This window comes from Hyla sarda, chromosome 7 (genome assembly GCF_029499605.1).
Source record: "Hyla sarda isolate aHylSar1 chromosome 7, aHylSar1.hap1, whole genome shotgun sequence".
Classification (NCBI taxonomy): Eukaryota; Metazoa; Chordata; class Amphibia; order Anura; family Hylidae; genus Hyla; species Hyla sarda.
Genome location: NC_079195.1, coordinates 97,658,715 through 97,673,256, shown reverse-complemented (window position 1 = coordinate 97,673,256; position 14,542 = coordinate 97,658,715). Strand labels below are relative to the sequence as shown.

The following is a 14,542-nucleotide window of genomic DNA, read 5'->3' as shown; positions in this document are numbered from 1 at the left end:
GTATCCTGCTGTATGATGCCTGTATGTCTCCTGCTGTATGATGCCTGTATGTCTCCTGCTGTATGATGCCTGTATGTCTCCTGCTGTATGAGGCCTGTATGTCTCCTGCTGTATGATGCCTGTATGTCTCCTGCTGTATGAGGCCTGTATGGCTCCTGCTGTATGATGCCTGTATGTCTCCTGCTGTATGATGCCTGTATGTCTCCTGCTGTATGAATCCTGTATGTCTCCTGCTGTATGATGCCTGTATATCTCCTGCTGTATGAAGCCTGTATGGCTCCTACTGTATGATGCCTGTATGCCTCCTGCTGTATGAGGCCTGTATGTCTCCTGTTGTATGAAGCCTGTTTGTCTCCTGCTGTATGAATCCTGTATGTCTCCTGCTGTATGAATCCTGTATGTCTCCTGTTGTATGAATCCTGTATATCTCCTGCTGTATGATGCCTGTATGTCTCCTGTTGTATGAAGCCTGTATGTCTCCTGCTGTATGATGCCTGTATGTCTCCTGCTGTATGAATCCTGTATGTCTCCTGTTGTATGAATCCTGTATATCTCCTGCTGTATGATGCCTGTATATATCCTGCTGTATGAATCCTGTATTTCTCCTGCTGTATGAATCCTGTATGTCTCTTGCTGTATGATGCCTGTATATCTCCTGCTGTATGATGCCTGTATATATCCTGCTGTATGAATCCTGTATTTCTCCTGCTGTATGAAGCCTGTATGTCTCCTGCTATATGATGCCTGTATGTCTCCTGCTGTATGAGGCTTGTATGACTCCTGCTGTATGATGCCTGTATGTCTCCTGCTGTATGATGCCTGTATATCTCCTGCTGTATGAAGCCTGTATGGCTCCTACTGTATGATGCCTGTATGTCTCCTGCTGTATGAATCCTGTATGTCTCCTGCTATATGATGCCTGTATGTCTCCTGCTGTATGAGGCCTGTATGTCTCCTGCTGCATGAATCCTGTATATCTCCTGATGTATGATGCCTGTATGTCTCCTGCTATATGAATCCTCTATGTCTCCTGCTGTATGATGCATGTATGGCTCCTGCTGTATGATGCCTGTATGTCTCCTGCTGTATGAATCCTGTATGTCTCCTGCTATATGAAGCCTGTATGTCTCCTGCTATATGAGGCCTGTATGCCTCCTGCTGTATGATGCCTGTATGTCTCCTGCTGTATGAATCCTGTATGTCTCCGGCTGTATGATGCCTGTATGGCTCCTGCTGTATGAATCCTGTATGTCTTCTGCTGTATGAGGCCTGTATGTCTTCTGCTGTATGAGGACTGTATGTTTCCTGCTGTATGATGCCTGTATGGCTCCTGCTGTATGAATCCTGTATGTCTTCTGCTGTATGAGGCCTGTATGTCTCCTGCTATATGAGGCCTGTATGTCTCCTGCTGTATGATGCCTGTATGTCTCCTGCTATATGAAGCCTGTATGTCTCCTGCTGTATGAGGACTGTATGTCTCCTGCTATATGATGTCTGTATGGTTCCTGCTATATGAGGCCTGTATGTCTCCTGCTATATGAATCCTGTATGTCTCCTGTTGTATGATGCCTGTATGGCTCCTGCAGTATGAATCCTGTATGTCTTCTGCTGTATGAGGCCTGTATGTCTTCTGCTGTATGAGGACTGTATGTCTCCTGCTATATGATGTCTGTATGGTTCCTGCTGTATGAGGCCTGTATGTCTCCTGCTATATGAGGCCTGTATGTCTCCTGCTGTATGATGCCTGTATGGCTCCTGCTGTATGAATCCTGTATGTCTCCTGCTGTATGATGCCTGTATGTCTCCTGCTGTATAAGGCCTGTATGTCTCCTGCTGTATGAGGCCTGTATGTCTCCTGCTGTATGAGGCCTGTATGTCTCCTGCTTTATGAATCCTGTATGTCTCCTGCTGTATGAGGCCTGTATGTCTCCTGCTGTATGAGGCCTGTATGTCTCCTGCTATATGAGGCCTGTATGTCTCCTGCTGTATGTTGCCTGTATGTCTCCTGCTTTATGAATCCTGCATGTCTCCTGCTGTATGATGCATGTATGTCTCCTGCTGTATGATGCCTGTATGTCTCCTGCTGTATGAGGCCTGTATGTCTCCTGCTGTATGAGGCCTGTATGTCTCCTGCTGTATAAATCCTGTATGGTTTCTGCTGTATAAATCCTGTATGGTTCCTGCTTTATGAGGCCTGTATGTCTCCTGCTGTATGAGGTCTGTATGTCTCCTGCTGTATGATGCCTGTATGTCTCCTGCTGTATGAGGCCTGTATGTCTCCTGCTGTATGAGGCCTGTATGTCTCCTGCTGTATAAATCCTGTATGGTTTCTGCTGTATAAATCCTGTATGGTTCCTGCTGTATGAGGCCTGTATGTCTCCTGCTGTATGAGGCCTGTATGTCTCCTGCTGTATGATGCCTGTATGTCTCCTGCTGTATGAGGCCTGTATGTCTCCTGCTGTATGATGCCTGTATGTCTCCTGCTGTATGATGCCTGTATGTCTCCTGCTGTATGATGCCTGTATGTCTCCTGCTGTATGAGGCCTGTATGTCTCCTGCTGTATGGCTCCTGTATGAAGCCTGCATGGTTCCTTTAGAAAAGATCTGTACAGCGCTCATGCACTGCTGTACTGGCTCAGTTGGACTCCATGTGCATGGAGATCTTTCCCCCTAGAAGCATATTGTGTGCCTCAGTTTTTTCCCTGATGGATTTATATGAAATTGGGAGCTATATGAAGGTACCAGCAGATGGCTCATGCTCCTCGATGGAAGACTTACTTAGGCTTCTTTTGAAACAGATAAGATTGTATGGATGACTTCTTATCAAAGCTCCAATGCATCTTTTGTCCCAGCGCATCGAACCCTGCATGATACACACATCTTAATCCTTCTATGACTGTTAGGGTTCACAGCATTTACTGTAAAATGAAACCAGTTTCACAGAAGCCTGAAACTGATCTCTGAAACTGATCCGTATTAAAAGAAACCTGGAGAAGCTTTGTTTTTTTTTTGTTTTTTTGCATTTTTTAATAGGCTGAAAAATATACAGTATAGTCAGCATTTTTGTTTGTCTACTTTTATAAACTGAACCCTTAAAAGCTAAAGAACATAACATACTAAATAATTAGCATCAGTTGGCATTATTTGTTTAGGATCCGGCATTAATTATTGTGCCTGAAGGACAAGGGAACGCAGCCAGATGTGTTCCTCTGTCTGGTGCCCATGTGTTGTGTTTCACTGTCCGATGTCCATCTTGCGACGTCGGATGAATGTACACTGTCACATTCAAAAGAATGGCATAAGTTCTGCAATCAGTTTGCCTCCGGTGCACAGTGAAGGTAAATGCCGCCAGACAACTGACATATGTAAATCCAGCCTAACTGAACTGAAGGAGAATATAAACAGGACTGTCAGGTTTGCTAGGGGTGCGTGAACTGAACAAGCAGAACTGCTCCTGGGCATCCAGGGACTGTAATAATCGGCTTAGAGGTGAACTGTAAAACTCTGGTTTGCTATCCAAAACTGACAAAAATGTTCTGATTCCCATCTGTAGTTCTTAAGTGGGGCCTGACTTCTCTGCAAGATGAAACAATGACAGTCTTGCATCTTCAGTAGTATTCTGACATACCATGATCTTCTGTTTTATTTTATTACATGATATACCTTCAACATATGAAATACTATGTAGACACTGTCGCTTGCTAGCAAGAGTAAGCTGTGCTCGCTCGCCTGGGGATAGGCAAATTCCTGAATCCCCATTAGCGAGTGAACGTCTGTGCAAGACAAAAACCCTCTACGGCACCCAACGTGTTGCATCCTTAGTCTATGACTAAGGCTGAGGAAGCTGAAACATGTTAGGTCTTATTCCTGTAAAATGCATGTGATGAGTGCTGGTTTAAGCCTTTAAAGGGGCACCTGTATACTTCAGAGGAAGTTCTTTTCTTTTTTAATTTCTTTTCTGTCTGTCCATAGTGCTCTCTGCTGGCACTTTTGTCCATTTTAGGAACTGTCCAGAGTAGGAGCAAATCCCCATAGCAAACCTATCCTACTCTGATATGGACAGAAGTGTCAGCAGAGAGCACTGTGGTCAAACAGAAAGGAAATTAAAAAAGAAAATAACTTCCTGTGGAGCACACAGCAGCTGATAAGTACTGGAAGGGTTAAGATTTTTAAAGAGACGTCATTTACAATGCTTTTAACTTTCTGGCACCAGTTGATTTAAAAAAATTGTTTACCACGGAGTACATCTTTAATAAACCACACATAGAGCAAGAACCGAGTTGTGCTGGATTTCTCCACGTATGTTCCTGTAAATGACTGACTTTCAATTGCAGAACGACATCTTGGTTCGGAATTAGATGGCTCAATCTCAGGGCACAACTTATTTAGGGGTGTGATCTCAATTCATTTTGGGGTTTGATCTGTGGTTTGAGGCCTCTATTGTTCTTATTCTACATTTCGTACTTATGTGACTGATGGGGGAGACTTAGTTGCCGAGTTGCCCATAGCAACCAATCAGATCACTTCTTTATTGTTTCAGAGGCCTTTTAACCCCTTAAGGACCCATGACGTATGCGTATGTCATGAGTCCCTGTCCTGCGATATAACACGCGGTCACACGGCGACCCCGCATCATATCGCAGCGTTCCCGGCGTCATAGTGAAGCCGGGACCCGCCGCTAATAGCGCGCACCACCGATCGCGGTGCCGCGCGCTATTAACCCTTTAGCCGCGTGCTCAAAGCTGAGCCATGCGGCTAAAAACTAAAGTGAAAGTGCTCGGCTAGCTCAGGGAGCTGTTCGGGTTCGCGGCGGCATCCCGAACAACTGTAGCACAGGAGGAGGTCTCTTACCTTCTCCTGTGCTGTCCGATCGCCGAATGAATGCTTCAAGCCTGAGATCCAGGCTTGAGCAATCAATCGCCGAAAACACTGATTGATCCATTCCTATGGAGATGCAGCAATCAGTGTTAAAGATCAGTTAATGCAATGTTATAGCCCCCTATAGGAGCTATAATAGTGCATAAGAAAAGTGTAAAAAAAAATCATTAACCCTTTGAATTATCCCTTCCCCTAATAAAAGTTTGAATCACCCGGCATTTCCAAGAATAAAAAAAAAACGGTGTAAATAAAAATAAAAATAAACATATGTGGTATCGCCGCATGCAGAAATGTCCGAATTATAAAAATATGCCGATTTTTAAACTGCAAGTTCAATGGCGTACGCGCAAAAAAATTCAAAAGTCCAAAATAGCTCATTTTTGATCACTTTTTATACCACAAAAAAGGAAATAAAAAGTGATCAAAAAGTCTGATCAGAACAAAAATGGTACCACTAAAAACTTCAGATCGCGCCCTGAACACAGAAAAATAAAAAAGTTATAGGGCTCAGAAAATGACCATTTTAAACGTATACATTTTCCTGCATTTATTCAGGATTTTTTTTTGAAGTGATACAAAATCAAACCTATACAAGTAGGGTATCATTTTAACCGTATGGACCTACAGAATAAAGATAAGGTGTCATTTGTGCCGAAAAATATACTGTGTAAAAACGGAAGCCCCAAAAACTTACAAAATAGTGTTTTTTAATCAATTTTGTCTCAGATTGATTTTTTTCCCGTTTCACTGTAGATTTTTGGGTAAAATGACTAATGTCATTACAAAGTAGAATTAGTGATGCAAAAAATAAGCCATCATATAGAATTTTAGGTGAACATTTTAAATAGTTATGATTTTTTAAAGTTAAGGAGGAAAAATTTTAAATGAAAAAACGGAAAAAGCCCGGGTCCTTAAGGGGTTGAAGAATGAAAGAAGTGATCTGATTGGTTGCTATAGGCAACTCAGCAACTTTTCCTCTGGACAGGTTCTGATAAATCTCCCCCATAGTGTGTATGTGTACCAATTTTTTTTTTCCACAACAAACCTCCACCCCCCCTAGAGTTTATTACTTGGACCTGCATATCACAGATCGACAACCAGTCAGCATATCCCGATTAGAAGAAGACCACGCCATAGTTTAGTACATGGAGAGAAATAGTAAGTACACCTGGCTTTTTCACTGTGTATTTATCCATCTCTTTGTTAGTTATGACATCTCATTATCAGGAGAGGAAGATGGACCATAGATAACAGCACTGACTGTTGAGCCGGACAGGTAAGTACTGGCATTGAAGAAGGGCAGCAGCGACCCCCTCAAGTAAACTTTCTACATGTGTCCCTGCTTTTGCCAGTTTATTTTTATGCATGATGTGGTTTATGTACCAGGGCTGCATTTTAGTCTTAGTCCAGCCATATACAGTATTAAGTGTAACAGTGTAAACGTGATTTCTATCCCCTCCTTTTTTTTTTTTTGTTTGAACATGTGCTGCACTCTTCCCCACCCCCTCAGCCCAAACCTATATAAGTAGTAGTTAGCTACACCTGGGCCATTTCTTTCCTAGCAGCCTCCCAGTCTGACTGGGAGAGTATGGTAAGTGAGCTATTACACCTTGTTCACACTAGTGTGGTGCAGTGCGGTGTCCGTTGCTGCCGTGGCGCCGTGTCTGCGGGGGGGTGCGGCCCATAGACTGGTTTGAGTGGCATTGGGGCCGCTCTGCCGGTGGGTCGTTCCCCCCTGTGGGCATTGGTGTCGCGGCGGTGGTGGTCGCCGCCCGGTGCTGCGCCATTTTATGCTAGGGACGTTAGCGACCCACTCTGGATAGGTGGCCTTGACGTGGCGAGTGGGCTTGTACTTTTTGATCAAAAATGTATACTAACAACCTGTTAGTTTTTGATATTATGCTGAGAAGCAATCAGATCATTATACAAGATTGTGGATGTGCACCATGTCTGTTTTTCTACCCGAATTAACAGTGTAAACGTGTTTGTCTGGAATCAAAGGGCATGGCAGTAGCCATTTCTCATAATAGTTGTTACGTTATGCGCTCTGGCTACACTCACTGGCCGTGAGCGCATGGTCCCGTTACCTGCTACCAGCAGGGCTGGGATTCACATTGCGGGACGCGCCTGCATGCAAATCCCAGTCCGACACTCATTGGGTGCTTCTCCTGCCATCGCCTCTGCCTCTCTGCTCCGACGCGCGTGTCCCAGTCCCCTAGAGTGCACGCGCCGGAGCTTTAAGATTTAAAGGGCCAGTGCGCATTTATACATTCCTCCTCCTCCCACACTTCTCTGCTGGATCTTTGTTGCATTGTGCCTGAGAGTAAGCATTCCTGAGAGTTGCCTTGCCGTGTATCTGATCTTCTGCTGCCTGCCTACTGACCTCCTGCTATGTCCTGACTACGCTACTGTGCCGCCTGCCCTGACCTTCTGCTATCCTGACTATGAGCTGCCTTATCCCTCCTGTGCCTCGCATCTCCTCAGCCACCTGTGTGGTTGAGCCGTGCCAGGGGTAGCGAGCTGGGTGCCGCCTGCCGCAGCAAGTCCTTCCCGCTTTGCGGCGGGCTCTGGTGAAAACCAGTGGCACCTTAGACTCTGCTCCCTGGTACGGTCCGAGTCATCTGCCACACAGGTCCAGCGGATCCACATCCACCGGTGTTTCAGTCTACTGAAACGTGAGTGTTACAATAGTTGATATCATTTAGGCTCAACAAGTCTTTGGCAGTGTCTTTAGGACATACTCCCAGCTCACCAAATATGTTTGAGATCAGCAGGGACTGCACAGCCCCCCGGGACAGGACAGCAGGAGGTCAGCATGAAGAGAAGTAAGGTCACAGGTGTCCAGGGCTTTGGAGAATTTTTATGAACATTCCCTAACAAGCTTACTGGTTCTTTTTCATTATTATACTGTAGACCAATGGTCAAACTGTGGACCCCCAGATGTTGCAAAACTTCAACTCCCAGCATGCCCGGACAGCCGCTGGCTGTCCGGACATGCTGAGAGTTGAAGTTTTGCAACATCTGGAGGGCCACAGTTTAAAAAGTACCTGTCACCAAATAAACTGTTCTAAACTAACTCAGGCTACGTTCCCTAACTAATCCTAACACTCCTCCCACCCTTCAAAATAATTTCAGAGCTTTAAAAAGCTGTGTATCTTACCTTTTTTCTTGCTCACATAGTGCAATTTCCCAGCAGGAGAAAGTGGTCGTTTCCCAGTTTCCCAGCAGGCATGACATCACTGAAGCCTTCTGGAGGACCACTTCCGTCCTCACATCGTTGTAATGCTGTGATGAATTGAAGACCTTAAGCTCTGTGCATATTTTAGTCTGTGCAGTATAGAGTGAGGCTCTCCTTCAGCTGTCAGTCCGTGTGTCTTTCTGTGTGAATCTGTTGAGCTTTTACTTTCTGTGCAGCTGTCAATCAAGCTCAGTGCAGAGAAACACTTCCTGAGTTTGGTCGGGAGGAGACCAAACTCACTGTATTAGTTGTGGCAGGGAACAGAACAGAGCCATCTAGTGGCCATTTTTTTCTATTACATTTTAAACTTAGTTATGTTGATAATTGTAAAAGCAAGTGAATAGGAAAGTGTCTGCTGATTACACAAGGAACACTATATTAAACATTTTATTACTTTAAGACCACTGCTGTAGACTTTCCTCCTCCCACTGATATTGTATTTGTTACCTTTTTAATTATATCAGCCCTATATTGTCCAAAACAATATTAATATAGTCAAAATGTTACTACTGCTGTAATCCCAATGTATGGGTAGATATTTAGTGTCCTTTGTCACAAAAAGCTCATCGTAGCCCCGTTTCCTTTTCTATATATAGGCCTTCAGCTGACTATTAAACTTCTTATTAAAGGCAAGTGTGCTCACCATGACTAAATAAGAACATATCTCTGTATGGGTAAAAAAGGGTGAACAACTGTCTGGAGACTCGATTCCAGCTTATGAAAAGGACAATGATAATAACTGGCCTTAGATCTGACCAATGCCAGATGTAAGTTGGCAAACGCACTAGAAACAGTAGTACCTGATGACAAAAAATGTCTATGGCCACCATTAGGGGTCAGTCTTCAGTCAAATTTATGAAAAGTTTTGAAGAAAAAGTTGTAAATGGGTTCAGAAGTGAAGAGCTCAGATGAGGTTCCTAGTATGACAGTCACATGTAGTCCCTGTGATGGCTTAGTGAAATTAGAAGACATTGTGGAAACATTAAGACTATGTTCATACAGCAGAATTTCTGTGCTTTCAATCAAATTCCGTTTTGCCAAGCTGGCATCAGTTTTTTTGCAGTTTTGCAAATTCCGCACAAAATGTACATGGAATTTGTGCTGAATTTATGCTGAATTTCTTCTTTATGTGTGGAATTGACTTCAATGGGCCTCCGCTGCGGAATTCTGCAAAGAGAATTGACATGTTCATTCTTTTTGCATAATCTGGAATGCAGAATTTCCACTTTTGGAAATTCTGCATTCCTGATTTTCATTTTGGAAATTCTGCAGCAGAAAATCTACCGTATGAATGGGACAGCGGATATTCCATTCACGACAATGTTGCATGTAGCAAAACTTCTAAGCTAAATTTTTCCGCCCCATTCCGTGCGGAAATACTGCCACGTGAACATACCCTAAGGCTATGTTCATGCGGTGAAATCTCCAAGCGGAATCTTCTGGAAAAATTCAGCTTGAAAATTCTGCAAAATTTACTGCACATTATGTTGAATGGGGATTTTGCTGTCCCAACTAAATGGTGGAATTTCCGCAGCGGAAATTGCGCATTCCGGATTCTGAAAAACATTGAACCTGTCAATAGTTTTTGCAGAATTCTGCGCAAAGCCCCACTGAAGTAAATGGAACTCCGGTCATAAATTCTGTATAAATTCTGCACAAATTACGCAAAACTGCAAAAAATCTGCAGATCGGAATTTAAGAGGAATCACAGAAATTCCACCTGTGTTTTGTTTTGCAGCTATAAAAAAAGCTGCAAAACATAACAAACAAACATAGTTACGGTAAACACCTACAGATCAATATTTTTTTAGAGGGGGAACTTAAAAGTATATTGCACAGAAGCAGGATAAACCGGCACTGCTGAGGAAGAGACACGCTCAGGCAAGAGCGATGGTTAATGCCCCACAAACGGGCAACAGTCCCGTATAGATGGTGCTCAGTCAAGTGCCGCAGCAGGATCCATGTTCAGAAAAGACAAGAAGACGGCAATCACCATAAACCGGGGAATTTTTATTCTTCCGTTGCAGAGAGATGCATACAGGTCAGCGAGTGACACAGACAGCGGGGAGCAGATTTGTAAATCACTTCTATTAAAAAAATCTTAATCCTTCCAGTACTTTTTAGGGGCTGTATACTAAAGAGAAATCCAAAAAAGAAATGCATTTCCTCTGATGTCATGACCACAGTGCTCTCTGCTGACCTCTGCTGTCCATTTTAGGAACTGTCCAGAGCAGGAGAAAATCCCCATAGCAAACATATGCTGCTCTGGACAGTTCCTAAAATGGACAGCAGAGGTCAGCAGAGAGCACTGTGATCATGACATCAGAGGAAATGCATTTCTTTTTCTGGATTTCTCTGTAGTATACAGCCCCTAAAAAGTACTGAAAGAATTAAGATTTTTTAATAGAAGGGATTTACAAATCTGTTTAACTTTCTGGCACCACTTGATTTAAAAATAAATGTATTTCCACGGGAGTACCCTTTAAAAGTATTTTTCCCCTTTCTCCTGTTATTACCACTTGTTCATATTCTATAGGGTTCACCTATGGCTGTGGAGCAGACATATGTACTGCATTGAGCAAGGTAGGGTAGCCGAGGAAGAGGATGAAAGTCTGGTGGAGCAAGACAGCTAAAGAAAAAACTGTAACCTGATTCTAGTGATTTATGACACCATTGCTTTGTATTGGCAGGAGTAGATCAGGGGGTGGAGAGAAAGTACTTAGCATTAGAATACGGGCACCTGGGTTTAAATGCAGCTCAGCATCAGATGGAAGACGTGGAGCTGACAAGTGGGGAATCTGCAACCCCCTTTGGATGTGTGTGCTTAGATAACACAGAGGAAATATATATACAGCTGAGACTGCTGCTGTCTACCCCAGAACTCAGTCTATGGTAAGCAGATCTCAGTTTAATCTACAAAAGTTATGGCAGGAATTCCTTTAATCTGTATAGCTGAGTAGGCAGGCGGGGGTCTACCCCAGTCTCAACTAATATGCTTACAGTAAGGAAAAAGTTTTGAATGAAACAGGTGTTTGTGTTTTTATACTGTTCTTTCTTCTTTGCGGTCTTTGTAAAGTGCTGACGTTAATTTAGGACTTGCTGAATTTATGATAACTTATCATGGGCGAAGAAAACCTTGATCCTATGAGCTTACGATCTAAAAATAGTCATTTTTGCTTTTTGCTATCAAATTCCTTTTGGGTTAAAGACATTTCTTATGGAAGTTGCTTTTTGGTCTGATAAGTGGTGCAATTTGTCAAAAAATTTCTGATGCGGAGGACATTTATGCAAGGCGTCGTGCATATATCACACAATGACTGTCATGCACCATTGGCGTATATGAGGAATATGACAGAAAATCAAATGTATATATAAACTTATACAAACTTATGTTTAAGACTATCTTTTTATGTTTATACTATTCATAGAACTATACGGTCTTTTACGTTATTACTTAAAAAAAAATGCATATTTTTTTTGTTAAATCTTTTGCTTGTAAAGAGATTTGTGGAATTCAACTTGAACACCTGTTAAACTTATGGATACATAAACCTAGTGAATCCATATGTTTCCCATGGACTATGCTTTTCAGGCATTTCAGGCGAAATTGTGATTTGAACAACCCCTTTTTATTCCAAACTTCCCGGTCATCTTGGAACGATCTCAAATTGCTATTAATCACAATATTTCCCAACAAAATATATTTTTTAATCTTGAATTCATACATTGGCAGAGATTCAATTATCTGTATTTTTTAGCGTTAATAATATGAATTTTATATATAGACCTTTTTTTCCTGATCTTTGCATTTGCTTTGTTGTCTGGCTTGTTGTTTACTCAACCAAGTGTAAGTTTAGATGATCTCGACATCATCTGAAATGATGTGATGCTGATCTTTATGTACCAAGCGTAGAGGGCAGATCAGGTAATGCTATGAGGCTATGGAGACAGGCAGTGTCTGTAATAATGCATTGGATTACATGATACATTCCGTTTCAGTGGGCTTTCACTTGTATAGGTCTGGGACGTATATCTGACAAAACTTTTCAGTCTTATCAGATGTAATACTCATATGTACGTGTGGATCTTGGCTACTAAATATAGTAATATTAGCTTATTAATGTAGCAGTATATTTAGCCAATGTTTTAGTTTATTTGTACATTATACATAGATACAACTATTATTATTAGAATTATTCTGGTAATAACCCACATTAAAAAAGAATAAAAAATAGAAAAAAAAAGCACATTAACCTTATCTCAGGCTGTAATCCCCACAATCCCTCCTTCCCCCACCTCTATCCTTCTGTTGGAAAGACATTAGTAAAATACAGGTTAAAGCTATGTAGGTGACTTTAGCTCAATTTTTTTTTGCCTGAAATAGATCCAGACATGGTTCAGAGTTTGTACGTCATGTGACAGGGTTTAGACAATTTCTGGCACATGTTTCTTATGACACAATATTCAATAACTGGTTGCGAACATGCACTAGGCGGCAGCACTAAGGGAAAAAAAAATCCATCAGAAACATTTGGTGGTCATGAAAGTTCTGTAATGGAATGCGCCCTGAACTAACAACAACATCAGGGTCTGTTTTATCACGGGGACACAGTCTGTGATGTCCATGTCAGCTGGACGCGGTTTATACTATGTACAGATGATATGGACAGAAATGTGGTCTTTGCTGAAGACAGTTTACACTATCTGCAGTTTACACACGACTAATCGGCAATCCTGACTAATACACTAAACATATTTATGGACATTTCTCAACGGGTTTAGTCAGGTTTTCTTTACTAGAATTGTCGCAAAATTGTCGCAACTGCGACTACGCGATTTTTCGGGCGACATTTTGACTGGAAAGCGAGAAAAGCAAGTTTTCCAAAAATTAACTACGTAGTAATCATTTTAAAATGGACTACGGGTAGTCAGGTATTTATTAACTGCGACAGTCGCAACTGCGCAAAAAAAAGTCGCAACATGGTTAAAAATTGACTAAATTTACTCCAGCTCAAACATGGAGCAGAAGAAGCTACCACCAAAGTAAAAAAAGGAAAAATTGCTTACGTGAAAGAAAATTATCAACCGGCTGAAACCAGTTGATAAATAAGTCACACATAAGGAAAAAAATTACTAAAAAAAAAGAATACATAAGCAAACATTGATAAATGTCCCTCATTGTATGTATAGATTTGCAACATAATTCCTTTAATCTGGTATCTTCTTGACTAGCAGATGGTCATAAATAAGCATGGATATTTTTGCACATTTGGTTCTGTTGTGGCATTGTGCTAAAAGACAAAAAAATCTCAAAGTAAAATTTTCCCCATCATTCTACACCCCATAATGAGAATGTCAAAATAGAATTTTTGTGAAAAGGAGACAAGAAAAAATACCGGTGCGCACCTCGTGCAGATAAACTCAGGATATGTAGGTAATAGTAAAAAAGAAGAAGAAAAGGGGGGCCAACATTTTGGACCCTTACCTCAATGAGTTATGCTCAGAGGATAACACTTTTGCAGATGTGTCATAGAGAAGTGCAGCCTCCTGGTCCCTCCGAATTTTTCAACGGAAAAATCGGTAAACTTCAGAGCAAGAAAAGGTCATCAACCTTGAGAAAATTAAGACATCAATCCGGGGCGCAGACTTCAGGATAGATAAAATTCTTTTATTTCCACTAGGAAGGATGCAACGCTATAAATTGGGAGTGTTTCCAGCCCGAACCGGGCTCTTCGTAAGAAGAGCCCGGTTCGGGCTGGAAACGCTCCCAATTTATAGTGTTGCATCCTTCCTAGTGGAAATAAAGAATTGTATGTATCCTGAAGTCTGCTCCCTGGATTGATGTCCTAATTTTCCCAAGGTTGACGACCTTTTCTTGGTTCAAAATAGAATTTTAGATTTGTTTGTAAATGTATTAAAAATAAAAACAAAAACTTTGCATGGACATAAGTATTCAGACCCTTCTCTAAGACAATTGAAATTTAGCTCTTTCTCTTGATCATCTCTGAGATGTTTTTACCCCTTGATCGGAGTCATCTGTGGTAAAGTCAGTTGACTGGACATGATATGGAAAGACACAGCTGGGTCTAGATAAGGTCTCACAGCTGACAATGAATGGCAGAGAACAAACAAAGTCATGAGGGAGGAAAGAACTGCCCATAGAACTCAGACAGGATTGTGCAGAGCCACAGACCTGTAGAAAGGGTACAAAAAAATTCTGCTGCGCTGAAAGGTCCTAAGAGCACAGTGGCTTCCATTATTCTTAAAAGGAAGAAGTTTGGAACATCCAGACTTTTACTAGATCTGGCTCCCTACGAAACTAAGTAATCAGGAGAGCAGGGCCTTGGTAAAAGTGATGACCAAGAACCCAATGGTCACTCTGACTGAGCTCCAAAGATCCTCTGGGCAGATGGAAAAATTCCCAGA

General features: G+C 42.0%; 1 protein-coding gene across 3 annotated transcripts in view; it reads left to right on the top strand.

The window, feature by feature from the left end:
• The window catches only part of SLC16A12 (solute carrier family 16 member 12), a 201,686-nt gene that overhangs the window by 27,070 nt on the left and 160,074 nt on the right, over positions 1-14,542 (top strand). Inside the window, exon 1 of one of the 3 annotated variants that reach the window (XM_056529230.1) lies at positions 5,926-6,036. The exons of 1 other annotated variant lie outside the window; for it this stretch is intronic. The gene's annotated coding sequence lies outside the window, so the exon portion shown is untranslated. Of the gene's footprint in view, positions 1-5,925; positions 6,037-10,880; positions 11,009-14,542 lie in introns of those variants that run through there. One more of the 3 variants, XM_056529229.1, reaches the window with a different exon arrangement.